This window comes from Mirounga angustirostris, unplaced genomic scaffold (assembly GCF_029215605.1).
Source record: "Mirounga angustirostris isolate CCGP_5_RB_7025 unplaced genomic scaffold, mMirAng1.0.hap1 SCAF_10, whole genome shotgun sequence".
In the NCBI taxonomy this organism is placed as follows: domain Eukaryota; kingdom Metazoa; phylum Chordata; class Mammalia; order Carnivora; family Phocidae; genus Mirounga; species Mirounga angustirostris.
Genome location: NW_026991718.1, coordinates 119,745,758 through 119,766,909, shown reverse-complemented (window position 1 = coordinate 119,766,909; position 21,152 = coordinate 119,745,758). Strand labels below are relative to the sequence as shown.

At 45.6% G+C, this 21,152-nt stretch overlaps 1 long non-coding RNA gene across 1 annotated transcript in view; it reads left to right on the top strand.

Moving 5' to 3' along the window:
• The first annotated feature begins 352 nt into the window (after positions 1-352).
• Positions 353-21,152, top strand: part of LOC135361689 (uncharacterized) — a 34,491-nt gene continuing 13,691 nt past the window's right edge. The window contains exon 1 of the long non-coding RNA XR_010405371.1: positions 353-752. This is a non-coding gene — a long non-coding RNA (uncharacterized LOC135361689). The remainder of the gene's footprint in view (positions 753-21,152) is intronic.

Genomic DNA, 21,152 nt, shown 5'->3' with positions numbered 1-21,152 from the left:
GGCCTGCACCTGTGTTTTTGAAGTTTCCCATGCAGCAATGGAGAGATATTGCTGGAAAAAGCTGGGGGCAGAGAGGTGAAGGTGACTTGCGCTCCCTGGGTGGCCCTACAGTTGGAAGGGAGTGAGCAGTAAGTAGTGTGAAGTGAAGACTCTGAGCTGGCTCCCGGCCCCCACCCTGCCCCCCAAACCAATCAACCCTGCTCTGTGCTAAGCCTCAGTCTCTTCACAGGTTCAAGGAGAGGCCTGTCGGCTGGACCCTCCCTTGGTTCTGTCCCTGCCTTCTTGGTCCCAGAAAGCCTCTTTCTTTCTCTTGACCCACAGAAGACATCACTTCCTTGAAGACTTGGCTCACTGTGGGCCTCCTGGCAGCTCCTTCCTGGGGCAAAGGGCCAAAATCCTGACAAGATTAAGAAGAGGCTTTGGGACTGGGCCAGGCTGGGAAAACAGGAAGGATGACGAACTAAACCCCCCTCCTTCTCCTTCTGGGGCTTGTTTATTCCAGTTTTTCCTCAGCGGAGTTTTCTGGACACACAGTAACCCTTGACTTTTCATCCAGTGTCCAGTCTCTGGCCGCACAGCACCTAATGCACCCGTTGGTCATGGAGCTCATGGGATGGGCTTGTTCCCGTGTCTGCTTGGCCAACTTCACCGAACTCCTAGAAAGCAGGAAGAACAGATTTGTCTTAACTGAGTGCCTACCACATTCCACAGGAGGAACTGTCCTCTCACACAAGCCTCTCCAGCTCCCTGGGGTAAGCAATGTTCTTCCCGTTTCCAGCCATGGAAACTGAGGCTCAGGGAGGTGACCCAAGTCACCCAGTGCATTGGCATTGGATCCAGAAACGGGGAAAGGTGGAAGGAAGAAAGGCCATCCTAGCAATTAAGAGTGTATCTTTTGGGGCACCTTGCTGGCTCAGTCAGGGGAGGATGGTTTCTTGATCTCGGGGTCATGAGTTCGAACCCCACATTGGCTGTCGAGATTACATAAATAAATAAATAAACTCTAAAAAATAAAAAAAGAGAGCATATCTTTAGGGGGCTGACTGAACCCTGATTGGTTTGGATTCTGACTCTGCCACTTGCTGCCTGTGGAATTTGGGCAGGTTCCTAGTGAGAGGCCACGTGGGGTAGTGGTTCTTAGCACAAGCTCTGGAATCAAATGTCAGTTCCACCATCTGCTTGTTATATGACCTTGGGCGAGTTCCTTCGCCTCTTTGCACTTTACTTTCCACAGCTGTAAAACAGGTTAATAATAGCTCCTACCACATTGACTTGTTGCGCGGATTAAACGTGCTAATCCATGAGGAACACTTAGCACAGTGCCTGGCCCCTGGGCCAACTCCATGGCATCTATGGTAGGCATGGCCGCAGAGCTCCTGACTCCGCTGTCACCTGTTCCCCAGCCTGTCACCAGTCACCCTGGGGGCTCACTCAGTCCTCCACGTGTGGTAGGCACCCAGTGGCGTGCCGACAGGAGGAGTGATTGGGAATTGACTCAGCGTTTCTGAGAACAGGCTTCTGACAACGTGTGGGATTAGGATTCTGAAGGAAGATGGTTTTTAGGAGTTTCCCAACCAACCAGCAAGTGATGGCTTTTTGCACGCTAGTGTGAACTTAAAATATTTCCAGATTCTTTTTCTTTTCTCTCTTGATTGCAGAAGAAACTTATTTTCACTGTGACCTGTTCAAACGTTACATAAAGATATAAGGCAGAAGAGTTGAAAGTCCTAAGGAATCCCGCTTCAAAAGAGGTGCCTACTGTTTATCTGACTCATGTCCTTCCAGACTTTTCCTTTGCCTGTACCTAGTTTTTGAGCTCCACTGTGGGGCCCACTCCATGTTAGACACTGCAGGGCCCCCACAGAATGGAGATGACTGTCTCTACCTTAGGGGCGGGCACAGTTGGGGCGGGACACAGAATTTCACGGAACACTTAATCAGCAATTAAAGCCACCATTGTACCGATGACTCATTCTCTCAGCACGCATTTAACATTCAGGGCTTTGGGACCCGGAAATGATGAATCAAGGTCCTCCCTGGCTTCAGAGAGAGAACTGAAATTGAATCAGCAAGACCTTCTGGTGTATTTGCCCCCTGATTATGTGCCTGTCAAGCAAGACTCAGTGAGAGGGCAGAATGGGTAATAGGACCGCCCCCCCACCCCACCCCAAGAATAGCACACTCCCTCTGTATGGGGAACTGAGCCTAAGGAGCCAGCCAGGCTGGGCTTACCACAGGTGGTTTCTGTGACCTTGGGCAAATCATTTCCCTTCTCTGAGCCTCAGGTTCCTCAGTGAGTAAGGAGAATCTTCCTGCCTTGAAAGGTACATTTCTTCATTCATTCATTCATTCAATCGTTCATTCATGTATACACACTCTTATTTTCTAAGAGTGTGAGGGGATTAGGAGTGTGAGGGGATTACCCAGTAAACATGGCCATCTAGGGGGAAAAAGAGTTGGGTCCTGTGTAGATTGTGTTATTGTTCAGCAAATATTTACTTCCTCCAGCCCTCCTCAGTGTGGAAAGAATATACTTCCGCACTCTGTTGATATTGGACTTAGCCATTTGACTTATTTTGGCTAAAGGAGTATGTGTGGAAGAGGCCAGTCCCAAGACACTGAGTATTTCCATTCACCCATCTTGAGCAACTGTTGTTGGCCATGAGAAACATGAGCCCCAGGCAGTGGGGGCTTCTCCAGCCCGGACCCAGAGTGAGAAGACACGTGAAGGAGCCTGGAGCCCAGCCCGGCTCAGCCGGGAGAGCCCCGATGAACCCCAGCTGACCCGCAGACCCCTGGGTGGGAAGTGAATGTTTCTCAGAAAGCACTGAGTTTCTGGAAGTTGTTTTTTATGGAGCACTGTTGCAGCAAAACCTGGCTGATGTGGATCCCTAGCTCACTCTTTACTCTGACTTTAGCTTGGCTCTGAGGCAGGATTCTCTGATTAGGTGACAATGGACATGAGATGGGGCTGTTAAGAAGGAGCTAGGTATAGAGCATCTCAGGGGAAGTGTTCCAGGCAGAGGGAACAGCAACACCATGGACCTGAGGCTGGAGGAAACTTGGCCTCTTCAGGAATAGAATTAAGGCCAGTGGGCTGGATTATTTGGTAAGGGAGAAGAAAGAGGTCTGAGCTCTAGACCCATATGTTCAATGGGGCACTTCCCATTTCTACTTGGACATCTAGCAGACGCTTGGAACTCAAAACATCAGCTCCAAAGCTGAGCTTGTGGTCTTCTCCCGCACCCGCCCTTCTTTTTTCATTTCCCTATCTCTGTGAGTGACACCGCCCCCTTCCCACCCAGTCACCCAAGCTGGAAGGCTGGACCTCATCCCTAACTCCTCCCTCTCCCTAAACCCCCTTATCCAATCCGTCCTCAAGTCTTGCCAGTTCTACCCTTCTTGCTCTCTCAGATCTGTCTACTTCTCTCCATTTCCACGGAGATTATGCCAGCTGAAGCCACTACCATCTCTTGCTTGGATGACGACATTAAGCATTTCCCCAGCTTCCCTGCCCCCCATTCTTAGTCCTCCGCATGGCAGCCAGTGGTCTTATTTAAAAACAAATCACTGGGGCACCTGGGTGGTTCAGTCGGTTAAGCAGCTGCCTTCGGCTCGGGTCATGATCCTGGGGTCTTGGGATCGAGCCCCACGTCGGGCTCCCTGCTCAGTGGGGAGCCTGCTTCTCCCTCTCCCTCTGCCTGCCACGCTGCCTACTTGTGCTCTCTATCTCTCTGTCAAGTAAATAAATAAAATCTTTAAAAAAAATAAAAAATAAAAACAAATCATCTCTCAGGGCGCCTGGGTTGCTCAGTTGGTTAAGTGTCTGCCTTCAGCTTGGGGTTGTGATCCCAGGGTCCTGGGATCGAGTCCCGCATCGGGCTCCTTGCTCAGCAGGGAGCCTGCATTTTCCTCTGCCTGCCACTCCCCCTGCTCGTGTGCTCTTTCTCTCTCTCTGGCATATAAATAAATAAATTCTTAAAAAAAAAAATAAAAACAAATCATCTCTCGATAAGTGAATGGATAAACAAACTGTGGCACAGCCATATGATGAAATATTACTTAGCAATAAAAAGGAGTGAGTTATGGGGCACTTGGGTGGCTCTGTCAGTTAAGTGTCTGACTCTTGATCTCAGCTCAGGTCTTGATGTCATGACTTAGGTCCTGAGTTTCGAACTCCACGTTGGAACCTACTTAAAAAAAAGAAGAGTGAGTTAAGTTCTGGAAATAGATGGTGGTGGGGGCACCTGGGTGGCTCGGTCAGTTAAGCGTCTGCCTTTGGCTCAGGTCATGATCTCAGGGTTCTGGGATCGAGCCCAGCCCAGTGGGGAGTCTGTTTCTCCCTCTGCCTCTGCCCCTCCCCTCTGCCCCTGCTCTCTCTCTTGCTCACACGCACACACTCTCTCAAATAAATAAATAAAATCTTAAAAAAAAAAGACATAGATGGTGGTGATGGTTGCACAACAGTGTGAATATACTTAATTCCCCTGAATTGTACACTTAGAAAAGGTTAAAATGGCAAACTTTTTGTTATGTATATAACATATAACGCCCCCACAAAAGAATAAGATACCAAACCATGAAAAAACATGGGAGAACCTTAAGTGCATATTACTAAGAGAAAGAAACAAGTCTGAAGAGGTTACGTACTATCTGATTCTAATTATACGACATTCTGGAAAAGGCGAGACTATGGGGACAGCGAAGAGATCAGTTGGGAGGGGGAGGAGAGGGATGAATAAATCAAGCACAGGGTAGTCTTAGGGCAGTAAAACTGTTCTGTATGATACTGTAATGCTGAACTTGTGTCGTTATTCATTTGTCAAAACTCAATGAGCTATACAATGCAAAGAGAGAACCTGAATTACGCCACGGACTTGAGTCAATCAAAAATCCCACAAAAACCAACACATCGAGTTTCATGACTCCTCTGTTTAGACTTTCCGATGCTTGCTCGTCCAATCTGGCCTAGGTTTGTCCCTCCTTCCCCTTGGCTTATTCCCAGTTATTCCTTAGAGCTCAGTGTAACTGCCACTTTTGAGAAGCTTTCCTTCAACACCCAAAGTAGAGCAGTCCCCCTCATTGTACCAGCCCCGTAGATTCTGATATTCAACTCTGCAGCATTTGCACATTTTTTGTGAGATAGTTAACTGTATTTATTTGAGGAATGGCTGTCTCGTAAGCCCCGTGAAGGCAGAGATCTCATCTGTCTTCAGCACCCTCTTATCTCTAGTACTTGATTAGTGCCTGGTCCGTAATAGAGCTCAGCAAACTGTGTGGCTGGACACAGTTCCAAATAAAAAGATCATATATGATTCCCTTTCTATGAAATATCCAGAATAGGGATATCCACAGAGACAAAAAGCAGACAGGCTGTTGCCAGTGGCTGGGGGAAAGGAGGAAATGAGGGACTACCTAAATGAGTATGGGGTGTCCTTTTGGGGGGATGAAAATGTTTTGGAAATTGACGGAGATGGTGGTTGTACAACACTGTGAATATACTAAATGCTGCTGAACTGTATTTATATACATATATATCTATTTAAGATTTTATTTATTTATTTAGAGAGTGTGCCAGCAGCAGGAGGGGCAGAGGAAAAGAGAGAATCTCAAGCAGACTTCCTGCTGAGTTCAGGAGCTGGATGCAGGGTTTGATCTCACCACCCTGAGATGGCGACCTGAGCCGAAATCAAGAGTCAGATGCTTAACCAATGAGCCACCCAGGTGCCCCTGAGCCATATATTTTTATTTATTTATTTTTAAAGATTTTATTTATTTATTTGAGAGAGAGAGAGAGAGTGAGCACGAGAGGGGGGAGTGGGAGAGGGAGAAGCAGACTCCCCGCTGAGCAGGGAGCCCAATGCGGGACTCGATCCCTGGACTCCAGGATCATGACCTGAGCCGAAGGCAGTCACCCAACCAACTGAGCCACCCAGGCGCCCGAGCCATATATTTTTAAAGGTTCATTTTATCTTGGGTGAACTCCACCTCAATTTAAAAAATAGTCTGTGGGGACGCCTGGGTGGCTCAGTCGTTAAGCGTCTGCCTTCGGCTCAGGTCATGATCCCAGCGTCCTGGGATCGAGCCCCGCATCGGGCTCCCTGCTCCGTGGAAAGTCTGCTTCTCCCTCTCCCACTCCCCTGCTTGTGTTCCCTATCTTGCTGTGTCTCTCTCTGTCAAATAAATAAATAAATAAATCTTTAAAAAAATATATTAAAAAAAATAGTTTGTAGTATTAACCAGTGTCTGTCTGTCTTTCTTTCTTTCTTTCTTTCTTTCTTTCTTTCTTTCTTTCTTTCTTTCTTTCTTTCTTTCTTTCTTTTTTTTATAAAGTCTCTTATTCCTTTACCTTTCTCAGGTTCAGACTAGTACCTTTGGCTTGGAGGTAGTTTGGACAGAAGAAATGCAGAAAGAATAAAAATAAATTAATGTTACTTTTTTTTTCCTTAAAATTTTTTATTTTAGGGGTGCCTAGGTGGCTTAGTCAGTTGAGTGTCTGCCTTCAGCTCAGGTTATGATCCTGGGATCCTGGAATTGAGCCCTGTGTCAGGCTCCCTGCTGAGCAGGGAGGCAGCTTGTCCCTCTGCCCCTCCCCCCGCTTGTACTCTCTCTCTCAAATAAATAAATAAATAACTTTTTATTATAGAAAATTTTAAGTATACACAACAGTAGGAAAAAGAATATAATGAACCTCCAGGTACCCATCACCCAGCTTCAAAAGTTAACAACCCAGGAATAAACTTATTATATGCTCATCTACCCCTCTCCTTTCTTGGGTTATTTGGATGCAAGTATCAGGCATCATATCATTTCATCTGTAAACATTTCCTTATGCCTCTCTAAAAGAGAAGAACTTTAAACATGTAAGCACAAAACCATTATCACCTAAAAAATGAACAACAAATTCTTAATATTATCAAACACCCAGTCAGTGTCGAAATATACCCAACTGTTGCCTAAGTTTAAAACATATGAAGCATTGCAACATACATTGCATTGCTTGATATCTCTTAAGTCTCTTTTCAATCTATAGGTTTTCCCTCCCTCCCTCTCTTTTTAAAATGGAATGTGTGGGAGTGAAATAGACAGGCCTCGGAGAGATTCTCCCTTTGTCTTCAATTTACTTATTGAAGAAATGAGGTATTTGTCCTGTGGCGTTTCCCACGTTCTGGATTTTGCTAATTGCATCCCTGTGGTATCACTTAATAGACTCCCTAACCCCTTTATTTCACATGACCAACCTCTGGACAGGGCCAGGTCAAATGTTTCTTTTAGCAAAAATACTTCACAGGTGACGTTGTATACCTCTGTCAGGAGACACATTGCATATTTGTCTTTCTTTCTGTGAAATTTCTAGTGATTGATGAGCATGGCCCAAGTCCATTGTTTTGCTAAATGTTGTAAAATACAAAATTCTAACTCCTAAACTTTTGTTTTCATTTATTAGCAGAAACATTGTGATCAGAGAAATTTTCTCTAACCAATTGTTTGGTTACAATGAGATTCAGTGCACATCGGAAAAATGCTTGATTCTTTCTCTTTAAAACCAATTTTCAAATGATGAGTTTGGCATGTTAACATGTTCAAAGGAAATCCAATGAGGTTTTCTTCTTCCTTTCCTTTTTTTTTTTTTTTTTTGAGTATCAGTATGAATTTACAGATTTTTAAAAAAGATTTTATTTATTTGAGAGAGAATGAGAGAGAGAGCACATGAGAGGGGGGAGGCTCAGAGGGAGAAGCAGACTCCCTGCTGAGCAGGGAGCCCGATGCGGGACTCGATCCTGGGACTCCAGGATCATGACCTGAACTGAAGGCAGTCGCTTAACCAACGGAGCCACCCGGGGGCCCCTGAATTTACAGATTTTAAACCTGCTTGATTTTAAACCATATTGTTGCTCACATCGTCTCATCTTTGGCCAGTGAGAGCCTTTTCAAATTGGCTTCTGAGCCCTTTTGATATGACCCTATAGCTCCCTTACTTTCTGGAATGACATGATGTTCCAGGTTCACCTTGTACATTTTTTTGCCCCAGACCCTGGGTCAGCCATTTCTCCAAGGAACCCTGGTTCTTTTATGGGAAAAAGTACTTTGATCTTGCACACTGTTTTCTCTAGGGTTGATCATAGCTACTGTATTGGTAATTGTTTCTATGCCTTTTAAGTGGTACAGACCTTTTTTCTTTTTACTTAATTTTATAGATTTTATTTATTTATTTGAGAGAGAGAGAGAGACAGCAGCAGAGATAGTGAGAGAGAGAGAGCACAATCGGGGAGGAGAGGGAGAAGCAGACTCCCTGCTGAGCAGGGAGCCTGACAAGGGGCTTGATCCTGGGACCCTGGGATCATGAGCTGAGCTGAAGGCAGATGCTTAACTGACTGAGCCACCCAGGAGTCTGGCTACAGGCATTTTTTTTTTTTTTAAGGATTTTATTTATTTATTCATAAGAAACAGAGAGAGAGAGAGGCAGAGGGAGAAGCAGGCTCCCCCGTGAGCAGGGAGCCTGATGCGGGACTTGATCCCAGGACCCTGGGATCATGACCTGAGCCGAAGGCAGACGCTTAACCATCTGAGCCACCCAGGCGCCCCTGGCTACAGGCATTTTTTAAAAGAGATCTTGAATTCACACTGATGTTTCCTTTTTCAATCTAGATTGCAGTTTTTTACTAAATTTCTTCCATTTTATATTTTTATTTTCTTGTAGGCTAAGAGTTTTGGTTTCTAATGGCAATAACATTAGATTTATTTGCTTTATCCTCTAATGTATAAAATAACAATTTTTATTAACAACATGATGACGAAACATTTTAAGAGTAAAAACTTTTTTTTTTTAAGCTGTTCTTTGGGCCTTTGAGTGTATCCCGATGGGAATAGACAATCAAATTATTTGAAATAATTCTTCTCTAAGTGCTTATACTATGAATTTAAGTCATAGTTTCATACATCTGTTTCATTTTGCTTTTAAGTTTTAGGGATTACTTTATTTAAAATTTTATTTGGCTTTAATAATTACATAAAACATTTTTACCATTCCACAGCCAAGTCTTCAAAAAAGGTATATTCAAGTAAGTATGGCTTGCTTCTACACCTCTGCTCCCTCCCCTCCAGTCTCTTCCTCTCCCACTGGTAGTCATTTTTTTTTAAAGATTTATTTATTTATTTTGAGAGAGAGAGGGAACGGGGTGGGGGTGGGTAGGGATGGGTGCGAGGGAGAGAGAGTCTCAGGCAGACGCCACGAGAAGCATGGAACCCAATGTGGGGCTCGATCCCACGACCTTGAGGTCATGACCTGCGGCCAAACCAAGAGTTGGACGCTTAAGTGATTGCACCACCCAGGCTCCTCTGGTAATGATTTAAAAAATTTTTGTTTTTGTTTTTTTTCTTTAATTAAAAAAATATATTTCTATCCCCCCTTTCTTACATAAATTGTAGCATATCATATACACTTTTATTTAATTACAATGTATTCTGCAGTTCACTCTATGACAGTGTATAGAGATAACTCTCATTCCTTTTTACAGCCACCAAGTATTTCTTGTGTAAATGCACCATGATTTATTTGCCTAGTCCCCTGTTGATGAGCATGTTGGTAGTTCCTAAACATTTGCTATTACAAAGAGTGCTATAACAAATGGTCTTGGGCATAGCTAGCCTCAGGCTTTTGCCAGCGTATTTTTGGGATCAATTCCCAGAAGTAGTGTTGTTGGGTAAGTGTATCCAGAATATTGGTTTTGAAGTCCTCGCCTGAGAATACTTTCTGTGTGAGCTTTTCCACACTACCTGTCTGCGCCTCAGTTTCTCACCTGCAAAATGGGAATGATAACAGTATTTACCTTCGAGATTGCTGGGAAGATGCTTTGAAGTGCTTAGAATGTGCCTGGTACATAGGAGGTGTTCAGTCACCCTTAACAAGGGATAGGAAGTACCAGAGTGTATGGAGAGGTGGGAATAGTTGGGTTAGATGCTGGGTTGCATCTTCAAGGAGGGATTCTGTACCTGCCGCTCCTGCCCCTGCGGCAGTGATAGGGATAGTAGAACCCAGAGATGAAGTTTGGGGATTAAAGAAGGGATTGAATGAATGCAACATGGGCTGATGGCTGGACGCCAGCATGGATGGGGGATTGCAGGCTCCAAATGTCCCCCCGACCCCCAGAGCCGTCCTGCCCTGAGACTGAGATGTACTCTGAGAGAACAGAGGGAGGAAGCCCTCACTTGAGTGCACTTAGCCTGAATGGGTACTTGGGATAGCCATTACCTTCAATTCTAGAAAAATATTTTATATATTTGTTTTTGTTCATGGCCTGTGAAATTCAAACCCATTACAACATAGCTATTGACTGAGAGCTTGAGGCACAAGGGAAAGAGTCGAATGTGAGAAAGAAATCGGGGGAAGGAGGAAAGCTGGCGTTGCTTATCTTACACTGAGTCTAGAACTCTGCTGGCCAGTATTGTAGCTACTGGTCTATGTGGCTAGTGGCTATCATGCTGGAGAGCCTAGCTATAGGACATTTCCATCATTGCAGAGGTTCATTATTGGACAGTGCTGGCTTACTCTAACCCCCATGGAGCACCGTGCGCAAATGTGATTGGACAGGTGTGTGGCAGTAGAATGAAGACCTTAGTGCTGGAGACCCCATGCTAGTACCCCTGTCTCTGGTACTCAAGGAAATGGGCCCAAACTGGTCATCTGAGGGTCCAGGATGGCTGCCTGCATCCATGTGGCCATCCAAGGCTCTCACTCTCTACTCCCTCTTCCAGGAAGCATCTGTCTACAGCTCCAGCTCTTCATCCCCTTCCCTCCAGCCTGTTTCCCCCAAAATCACGTCTTGCCTCATTCCCCAGGTCTCCTCCCCAGGATCCTAGCAGGCCCCAGTCCAGCTGGTCTATTTGCCCTTTATCATCTGCCGAAGCTGGATTCGAGTGGCTTGGAGGCTGCCGGGAGCTGGAGGCGGGCAGGGCACCCCCAGCTGGCTCCTACTTAATCTCTGCTAGCTCATATTTCCTGTTCCTGTAGCCTGCTCCCTGGGCCTATCAAGGGGTGGTACGGAAGCCTGTCTCTTCCCTCCCCCACCATGTTTACTTTTGAAAAAAGGGAAGTGGAGGTGTGCTAGGGTCTGTGAGCTAGGCTGACAGCACTATTCTCCTGCAGCCCTCAGCTCGGAAACCTCCAGCTCTCTGTTTGATTCAGGTGCCCATACCCACCCCACTCACAGTCCTGCCAGAGACTTCCTCCAGAATCACAGGCTTGGGGAGCTTGGTGCCCTAGACCAGACGAAGCCCCCTGCTCTGTTCTGCTTGGTTCCACAGGAAACCATTGGAACCATTTCCATTCAACAAATATTTATCGATCATCTACTCGAGGCCAGACCCTGAGAGCACCAGGGTCTATAAGACAGATGAGGCTGCTGCCCTTTTGGACATGTATCCTAATGGGAGAGACACACAACAAACAAGAAAAGAAGGGGGTGGTTTGAGCTGAGGAGCTGGTTGGCAGGTAGATGCTAATACAGGAGTTCTGGGCTTGGAAGGCACTGTGGATTCTGGGCAGGGAGCTGCATTCAGAGAAACCAGGAAGGGAGAGAGGAGGTATGAGTATCCCATGAGTTCTGTGATGACAGGGACTGTGGCCCACTTGCTGTCCTTGAATCCTCAATGCCCGGCCCAGAGCAGGAGCTCAGTAATAGTGAATGAATGAATGAGTGAATGAAATCATGTTGACTGAGGTAGGGGACAAAGCTGGGGGCTTCTGAGCTGGCCTTGCCTCTGTGGTTCCTTGTACTGTGCCCACTGTTCCACAGGACCTGGATCCCAGGCCCAGACTGGCCAGCTCTACTCGACTTGGATTCATTTCCTGGTGTTTCCTGGTCATTCTCTGTGCTGCAGCCTCCAACCTCGCCCAGCTCAGGGTCTTTATGGGTCCAGGCAGCCCGGTCCAGCCTGGTCTCCTCATTTAGCAATTTGTGGAGTGGAGACATCCAGTGGTCAGACCCTGGAATGGCTGTGGTCAAGGGAGAGACAGGGAGTGAGGAGTCCTGCTAAGATGAGCCCTGATTCAGCCACAAATGGGTCTTGACCTTGGGTCCACGCTAGACCTTTTTGCAGCTGAGCCTAGATTTCAGCCCTAGAATGAGCTCTAACCTTGGTCACAGACTGAGGCCCTGTCCCCCCACAAACCCCTGATATTAAATTTGTGCTATAATGACCTGATACCACTTTAAAAAAAAACTTTTTATTGAAGTGTAACATACATTGAGAAAAGTGCCCATAATATCATAAGAATTTTCACAAACTAAGCCCATCCATGTACTGAACACTCACTCTCAGCCTCCCTTCTGGTCACTACTTCCCAAGGTTACTCACTCTCCTGACTTCCAGCAGTGTCTCTTAGTTTTGTCAGCTTTTATACTTCTATGTACTTGAAATCATACAGTATATACCTTTAGGTGTCTGGTTTCTTTTGCTCAACATTATGTTGGTGAAATGCATCCATATTTCCATGCGTGATTGTTGATAGTTCAAACATATCCAGGTCTAGTGTTTCCCAAGCCCACTGAGAATGTAGCCAAGGGGATTGAACCCAAGTCTTATCAAGCCTCTGGTTCCCAATGTCAACTTGCAGGAAGCACTGAGGCAAAAATTCATACATCTCCCAAACGAATAAATTCATAAAGGACCACCTCCAGCACTTAACTGCCTGCTCTTAGCCACCCTTACCTGAACAGGTATTTTGTAGCACTTCACCTTAGAGAATGGACCAGGAAATACTGTTTTTACTAAATGGGGTTTCAGCTTTCTGCTGTGGACCTTCATCAAGAAGACTTATAAAAAATAGCTCTAGGAGGGGTGCCTGGCTGGCTCAGTCGTTGAGTGTCTGACTTTGGCTTGGGTCATGGTCCCAGGGTACTGGGATCGAACCCTGCATCGGGCTCTCTGCTCAGCGGGAGGCCTGCTTCTCCCTCTCCCACTCCCCCTGCTTGTGTTCCCTCTCTCACTGTCTCTCTCTCTGTCAAAATAAATAATAAAATATTAAAAAAAAAAAAAGAAATAGCTCTAGGAAACTGGTTGTTGGATTTACTGTCAGGATCCTAATGAGGACAGTGTTAATTTTGTCCACAGTGGCCTCTCCATGAGAACTCCAGAATAACTTTCTTCCCCATTTTAGTAATAGGAATGGGCATTTTCCTCAGGGCGGGGGTGGGGGCGATTTTGCTTTTAGCTGACAGGCCTAATGAGTCATGTGATGGATCTTGTATCTCTTTTCACAGTGGTTGCCAGGAAGCTCATAGATGTGTGGTCTATGCCTTCTAAGTGCCTAGGACTCTAAGCTGTGTTGTCTGCACTAACCTCACCCCTGGTCGCTCTTAGTTTTCTTTTTACCATTTCCCCTTTGTCCCTATTTCCTCACCTTCCTATTTTTTACCTTTTTACTCCTGAATTGTCAGTTCTTAAGGGACATAGTGAAGGTTGCCTTTGAGAATTAAATGCAGGGGTCAGCCCAGCTTGCTTGGACGCTTCCAGGTGGAGACACGACAGTTTCCAGGCACAACACTTGGTTGTAACCTGGGTGTGAGTCCCTAGAGGGGGCCTCCATTCCCCAGCATGGCCTTCTCTCCACACTCCTGACCAATGATTAATAGACTTGGTTCTGATCTTGGTATTTGACCAACTGTCCCCTTCAGACTGTGAAGGCTGACCTTCCTATGTGTGTGTCTCCTGTAAGCAAAGGCAACAATCAACCTGTCACTTGAACAAGAGGAGATTTATGACTTGCGCCTAAAAGAATCTTTTTTTTACAGGAAGGATACTTGATTGGTCCCCAGCTGGGTGGCTTTCACAGCCTGGGGGCTGGAGGGTCTCCTGAGCATTCAGCCTCATCACTCCTTCACTGTCTCTGTGACTTGGAGTCCAGAGTCAGAGTCAGCAAGTCAGGGGAAGTGGGACATGGATCAGGGACCGTAGGCACTCCAGCACTGTCTTTGTTTGAGTCTGGTTTATATTTTCTGCAGAGCTGGATAGCCTCTCCGAATGGTCCCTGGCCCATTGCTTCTTTGGGTCATCTCAGTTGGTAAAGAACTGATGTTTCTAATCATAAGTGAGCAAAGAGGTGTGACAAAGTCTTTCATAGCCTGGACATTCCCCAGCAGGTGAAAGCTGATCCTGGGTTCGTTGTCCTTTACTCTTGCCTCTTGGCTGATGTCACAGGTGAATGTTGGGACCACAGGAGTGAGTATAATGCACTGTCCAAACTCTAGAAGATCCAAATAGAGGATTGACCACCCCCCTCCTCCTTTTTTTTAAATCTTCTGATGGGACATTTTACCGACATTTCTTTGAACTGAGGAGCAGGGCTTTTCCCTGGTTCCAAAGTCCTCCACACCATAGAGCAGAGAGCAGGGGGCTTCACCGCATCCTAGGAGTTTTTAACCCTAGGCTCCCGTGCTAGACAGAGTCATGTCCCCCCCACCTCAAGACGTCCCATCCTGACTCAGAACTTATGCATATGTCACCTTACAATGCAAAAGGGACTTTTGTGAGGACGTGAAGGATTTTGAGATGGGAAGCGTATCCTGGATTATCTAGGTGGGGCCCGATATCATTGCAAGGTTCTGATAAGAGGGAGACAGAGTCAAAGTCGGAGAAGGGGATGTGAAGACAGGAATCAGAACCACATGCTGTGATTGTGGGCTTAAAGATGGACGAGGGCCACGGGCCATGGAACGGGGGCAGCCGCTAGAAGCAAGGAACAGATTCTCCCTTTCAGCCTCCAGAAGGAACACAGTTCTGCCGCACCTTGATTTTAGCTCAGGTCTGACTTGCAGAACTATAGGATACTATGTATTGTTTAAGTGATGAGGTTGTTACAATAGACATGGAAAACTAATATGACCCCAAACACACCCGTGCATGTTCTTGTGTGTGCGTGCCCGTGTGCGTGCCCGTGTGCCCATGTGTGTGCCCAGGCGCATACACACATTCAACATCTGAAATACGTCTTGTGGGCTTTTCCTCATCTGGCCAAGCATATTCAGCATTAGGAAGAAAAGAGGTGCCCTGGGGGCTGGGGTGGGTCTGGCAGAGCCCATCTGGGCACATTCTAAGGAGAGGGAGTCAGAGCCAAGGGCCTTCAGTTATCTCTGGAGCTGCTGGTCTGGGCAGCTCTGATGGAGTGGATTTGGCCATCCTGGCCTGATGCCACTGAACATCTTCTGGCTCTGATTTGGTGGGTAGGGCGCTGCTCACTGGGAAAAGATGTGCTGGGGTGGTCAGTCCCCACGGCTCACTGCACATTCCCAACAGGCCCTCCGAGTCCACCTCAGCCCTGTGTTCTGACCATAATCGTGAACATTTATGGAGGACTTGCTATGTGCCAGCACTTTGCATGGGGTTAACTCATGGGATTCTCGCCAGACCTCTGAGAGGCTGGCTCTGCTCAACCCTGGGCTGTCAGTGTGGACCTCAGAGTGGCCAGAGGGTCCTGGGATTTGGTCACTCAGTCGTGGCTCGCTGCTGAAAGGGCCCTGGGTGCCGGCATGAATGCCCCAGGCCAGGATCATATTCACTTCCATCTCTCTCTTTCCTGTTTTTTTGCAGTCCATATTCCTTAAAGTTGCCTCAAGTCCTTCTGGAACAATGTGGTGATAAATAAATACATGGCTAATTTAAAAATCTGACCACTCACTGGCCACAAACTGGTCCCTTAATCCTAACTTCATGCTAAACCAGCTCTCTCCACCTCCTGACCTCTGACCCTGGCCCCATACTGATCGCGAATCCCACATCGGCTGTATCCTGACCTTAAGCCAACTTCTCTCATTTTACAGGAATAATTTATTGAAGATTTAGTATGTGCCAGATACTAGTCTAAGGGTTTTATGTTCATTAACTGATTCAATCTTCCCAATGCTCTTCGTGGTAGGCGTTAGCAGAACTCCCATTTTATAGTGAAAGATGATAATTTAAAAAGTATTAGTTGAGCCTTGGATTTTGTGTGAAATAAATAAAATATGATATATCAAATTCATTCATTCATTCACTCATTCATTCAACAAACATATATTGTACTCCTGCTTTCTTTTTAAGTTTTTGAGGTGGGGATGGGCAGAGGGAGAGAGAATCTCACGCAGACCCCACACTCAGCACGGAGCCCAACTTCACAACCCTGAGATCATGACCTGAGCCGAAGCCAAGAGTCGGATGCTTAACCGACTGAGCCACCCAGGAGCCCCTGTGCTCCTGCTTTCTATGACACCAAGCACTGAATGCCTGGGACACCAGAAACCTAGGCAGATAAAGGAGGGGCTCCAGCCTGCAGAGCTGAAGACACAGTTTCTTCTCCCCCCCAACCCCGGCCCCACCTCACTGGTGGCCCCCTCCCCAAATGAGGTATCAAGGAGAGGTCAAGCTGACCTCTTCGTTTCAGGCCAGGATCTTTCCCAGACCCTCCCTCCTTTCCAGGGGACAGAATAACCTGGGAGGGGTTGAGAAATAGAAGTGAAACTTCATCAGATGGTCAGGTGCAGAACAGTACATTTCCCTGTTCTGAGACTGGAGCAAGAGGGGGTGGGCCCTGCATAAAGGAGGGGCCCTGGGGCACTCTAAGGTTATACCCGAGAGGTGTCAAGACCAGCATTGTTCCCTACACCTACGCCCACCCTTGCTCGCTCCCTTGCAGGAAGGATGAACCTCAAGGCAGGCTGTTCTACTCAGCTGTTTGCAATCAACTCAGCAGCGGTCTGCAAGTGTTTGTCGATGCACAGGTGAAACTGTCTGGAGCCCAGCTGGGCAGCTTGGCAGCTGTGTGGGCCTTTGGCAAACCTCTTTCCTCTCTGAGTTTTCCTTTCGTCATCCATCAAAAGAGAATAGTGAGACCTTCTAGGGCTGTTCATTCAGTCAGTCTTTTTTTTTTTTTTAATTCTTTATTGTAAAGTAAACGGGCGCAGAAAATCACACAGAACAAATGTATGGTTTAATGAGATATCTCACGGCAAGCATCTTTGTAACCTTGACCGAAGTTAATAAATAGAACTTTGCAAGCACCCCCTTTCCCAACTCCCTCCAGGTGCCCCTTCCCCATCTGAGCCCTTTTATCACCCCCCCACGTCCCCAGTTAACTAGGAGCCTGACTTTGTAATGATTTTCTTGCAGTACTTTGTTTTATTACTTAAGTGTGTATCCCTAGATACTATTGTTTAAACTTGCCCACTAAAAAAAGACAACAAGGGGCGCCTGGGTGGCTCAGTCAGTTGAGCATCCAACTCTTGGTTTCAGCTCAGGTCATGATCTCAGGATCATGGGATTGGCCCTGCATTGGGCTCTGTGCTCAGTGCGGGGGGCACCTGCTTGAGATTCTCTCCCTCTGCCCCTCCCCCCACTCACATGCATGAGTGCTTGTGCTCTCTCTCAAATAAATAAATCTCTAAAAAAAATAAAAAAGAAAATGATACATCTTTAAGGTCTCTTTTAATCCACAGGTCACCCTCTACCTTTTTTTAATTTTTCTTTTTCCCTACAAGCTATTATTTGAAGGACTTCCATCTGACTTGTAGAGTTTCCCACAGCCTGGATTTTATTGACTTGGTCCTCACCGTCCAGTTCAGTGTGTTCCCCCATCCTCTGTGCTTCCTGCATGTTGGCGGCTGGGTCCAGCGGCTTCATCAGACTCATGTTCAATCCCGTTGGCTACATTGCCAGTGGCCTTGTGTTCTTCCATCTGATGGCACATAATGTTGGGTGGTCCCTCTTTCTGTTTTGGCAGGTGTTGATGCTCATTATCAGTGAGTCCATTCATTCATGGAGGGTTGCAAGTGGCAACATTCCAGTCTCATCCTTTCTTTTTCATTTATCCGTTGGAAAGGGACTGTTGGAAAAGAGACACCTCCCCTCATTGACTCTTTGTTACTCCGCGGTACAGTTCAGAGGGGACACAAGGCAGGGCACATGCTTCATTCTTTTCCTTTATTTACCAGTTTTTAAGAGAATGAATTGGTTCTTTATCATCCTCCAAAGGAGAGCAAATGATTTCAATATCATTATGAATTCTAGGACTTAAACACACTTGATGGTTATAATCAACCACAAGTATTATTCTTTTTGAAGCTCATATGCTCCCATTCCATTGTACCATGCCAGTGAGAGCCTCTTCAAGTTGGCACTTGAGTCCTTTCAAAATAACCCCAATGCCTCTGAAGCTGCCTTGCTTCCTGTACGACAGGATGTACCAGACTCACCTTGTCATTTTCTGCTCCAGACCTGGAATCAGGGTTTTCTCCAAGAAGAACTTTTATTGTTATTTTTGAAGTGGAAAATGATATTTCACAACCACTCTCTGGGTGCTAGAGATGTATATTCCTCATGGTTTCACTATGAAGAAATATATTTTATCACACACACCCTTCAGCCAGAAACCAAGAGGACAGAACCCTGTGTTCATACTGATAATTCCAGTTCATGTTTAGGATTTTTACTTAATGTTTTTAGTATTACATCTCTCCTTTCTTCCATCCTGAGAATTGGGCTCTTAGGGGTATAGGGGATAATAGAATTAGAATATCTCATAATTACTTATTTGCTTTATCCTATATTACACACACAATAGTCTCAAAATTACAAAAGTAATACCACCACCAATGTACTTACTGAGACCAGTTAAAAACATTTTTTTCTTGGTCTATGCCCTCTGTATTTTTTAAGAAAAGATTTGTTTATTTGAGAGAGAGAGAGCAGGGGAAGGGGCAGAGGGAGAGAATTGTCAAGCAGATGCCCTGCCGAGCATGGAGCCCGATCCCAGGACCCTGAGATCATGACCTGAGTTGAAGGTAGATGCTTAAGAGACTGAGCCACCCAGATGCCTCTGCTGTCTGTATTTTAATAGTGGTTTTGTAGCTACATGTCAGAGCACCTGACCATTACCTCCTTTTGATCCCAGTTTAGCTTTAGTTTTACCAGTAACTGTATATTTCACATTCACTAGCTCCCCTTTGTCTTTCTAGTCATTTAGGCTGTCTGAAGCTTGTTCTCTGGTAGGTTCTTCAGAAAAGGCTCTTGAGAGGGGTGTCTGAGTGGCTCAGTCGGTTAAGCAGCTGACTCTTGATTTCAGCTTGGGTCATGATCTCAGGGTCATGATCTCAGAGTTGTGAGATGGAGCCCGCATTGAGCTCTGTGCTCAGTGGGGAGTCTGTTTTCCCCTCTGCCCCTCCCCTCGCTTGTGCTCTCTCTCTCTCTTTCTCTCTCTCCCCTCTTTCAAATAAATAAATAAAATCTTAAAAAAAGAGAAAGGCTCATGAGAACAATATAGTGAGTCTGTAACAATTTGTCAGAGTCTATTATACTTATAATTCAGTTTTGATGAACATAAAATGATTAACTTACATTTTTCTGTTTTGAATATCTTAAATACGTTACTTCATTTTCTCTTGCCATAAAGCATTACTCTTGAAAAACCTGCTAACAACTTAATTTATTTTCCTTATCAGTCAGTTATTAGTAGTAGTATTTTTGCCTAGATGACCGAAGGATCTTTATCTCTTTCCTCAAAGAACAGTAATTCTATTAAAATGTCTTTTTTTTTTTAAAGATTTCATTTATTTATTTGACAGAGAGAGAGTTAGTGAGAGCGGGGGAGTGGGAGAGGGAGAAGCAGACTTCCCGCCGAGCAGGGAGCTCGATTTGGGGCTCGATCCCAGAACCCTGGGATCACGACTTGAGCCGAAGGCAGACGCTTAACGACTGAGCCACCCAGGTGCCCCTCTATTAAAATGTCATGAATATGTCTGATTATTTTGGGTTGGTATTTTCAGGTATGCAGTATGTTCTTCCAATATGTAATTTCAATTTTTGAACATTTTGATAAGTTTTCTTAAATTATAGTTTTTAGTATTTGTTTTGTTCTCTTGCTTTGATTTTCTTTTCAGGGACTCATTATTTGTGTGTTGGAACTTCTTTGTCTGATTTCAATATTTGTCCCTTTCTCTCAAATATTTTAAAATATCTCTTTCTTCATTTCTTGTTGATTCAAAGTATTCCCTCGTTTAACCTTTGTAAACAGCATTATCTTAAGGTTGAGTTAATTTGCTCTCGTGTTCTTTCTATTTTATACTTGGTTTCTAAAAAGATTTATATCTTTGTATTTCCAATTCTTCCATGACTTTTGCCACTTTATAAGATTTTTCTAATTCCATTTTATGTTGTTCTTTCATTCTTGCCTAAATAAAAAATGCCTTTTAGATAATTTTGAAATAGAAGGTTATGATTTTGATCTATCCCCAAGCAATGTCTTACTGGAATGTGTTTACTCTTTGTAGAGATGCTATTTTGCTCTTGATTCTTCTTTGGCTTAAACTAAATTCGTATGGGATCTGACCTCAAGGCTTTTCTGTTGTTTGTTCTTGTGTGAAATTCGTCTTCGTAAACCTGAAGATGTTCAGGTGGGCATTTCTAACCTCATGAGCTCCCTGTCTTGTTTTTACATGGTGTCCATGGATATGGTGGCTGGCGTTTTGAAGTTTCTGGCTCAATCTCCTTCTTCCACTTTTATCTGGATCTTCTCCTTCCTTCCTCTTGATTGTCTTGATTGATCCTCCTCCATTTTGATCCTGTTCCAAGTAATTTGCCCTCAGTAGGGAACCCTGTCCTGGACGGGAATCCAAGTGGGTCAGCTTGTAGGGCTGAAGAGCTCCAGCCCCTCAGTCCTTCTGGAGGACTCTTGACCTCACCTACGGTGGGACAGGGCAAGACCCCTTGCAGTCCTGGTTGCTCTTCTCAGATTGTCTTTTCATGCTCTTCTTAGGCTCCTCAGATTACCCCCTTGCTTCCTTCTGCTGACCAGCAGATAGGGTGCCAAGGGCCAGAGGCCAATCCTGGAACGTCCCCCCCACCCCCCCATCCCTGGGGGCATCTAGATAACATGCAGGTGGTTACTGGAGGTTGTGCTCCCCCACTCATCTTTTGGTGTTCACGGGGACACCTTTGCCACCTAATTTTGAAGCAAATGTCTGTGGGTTTTGTTTTTCCTGATTTGCCCTGCTTCTTTCTTTCTTTAAGTAGGCTCCATGCCCAACATGGGGCTTGAACTCACAACGCTGAGACCAAGAGGTGCAGGCTCCACTGACTGAGCCAGCCAGGCGCCCTGCCCTGCTTATTTTTATGTGGGAATTTGG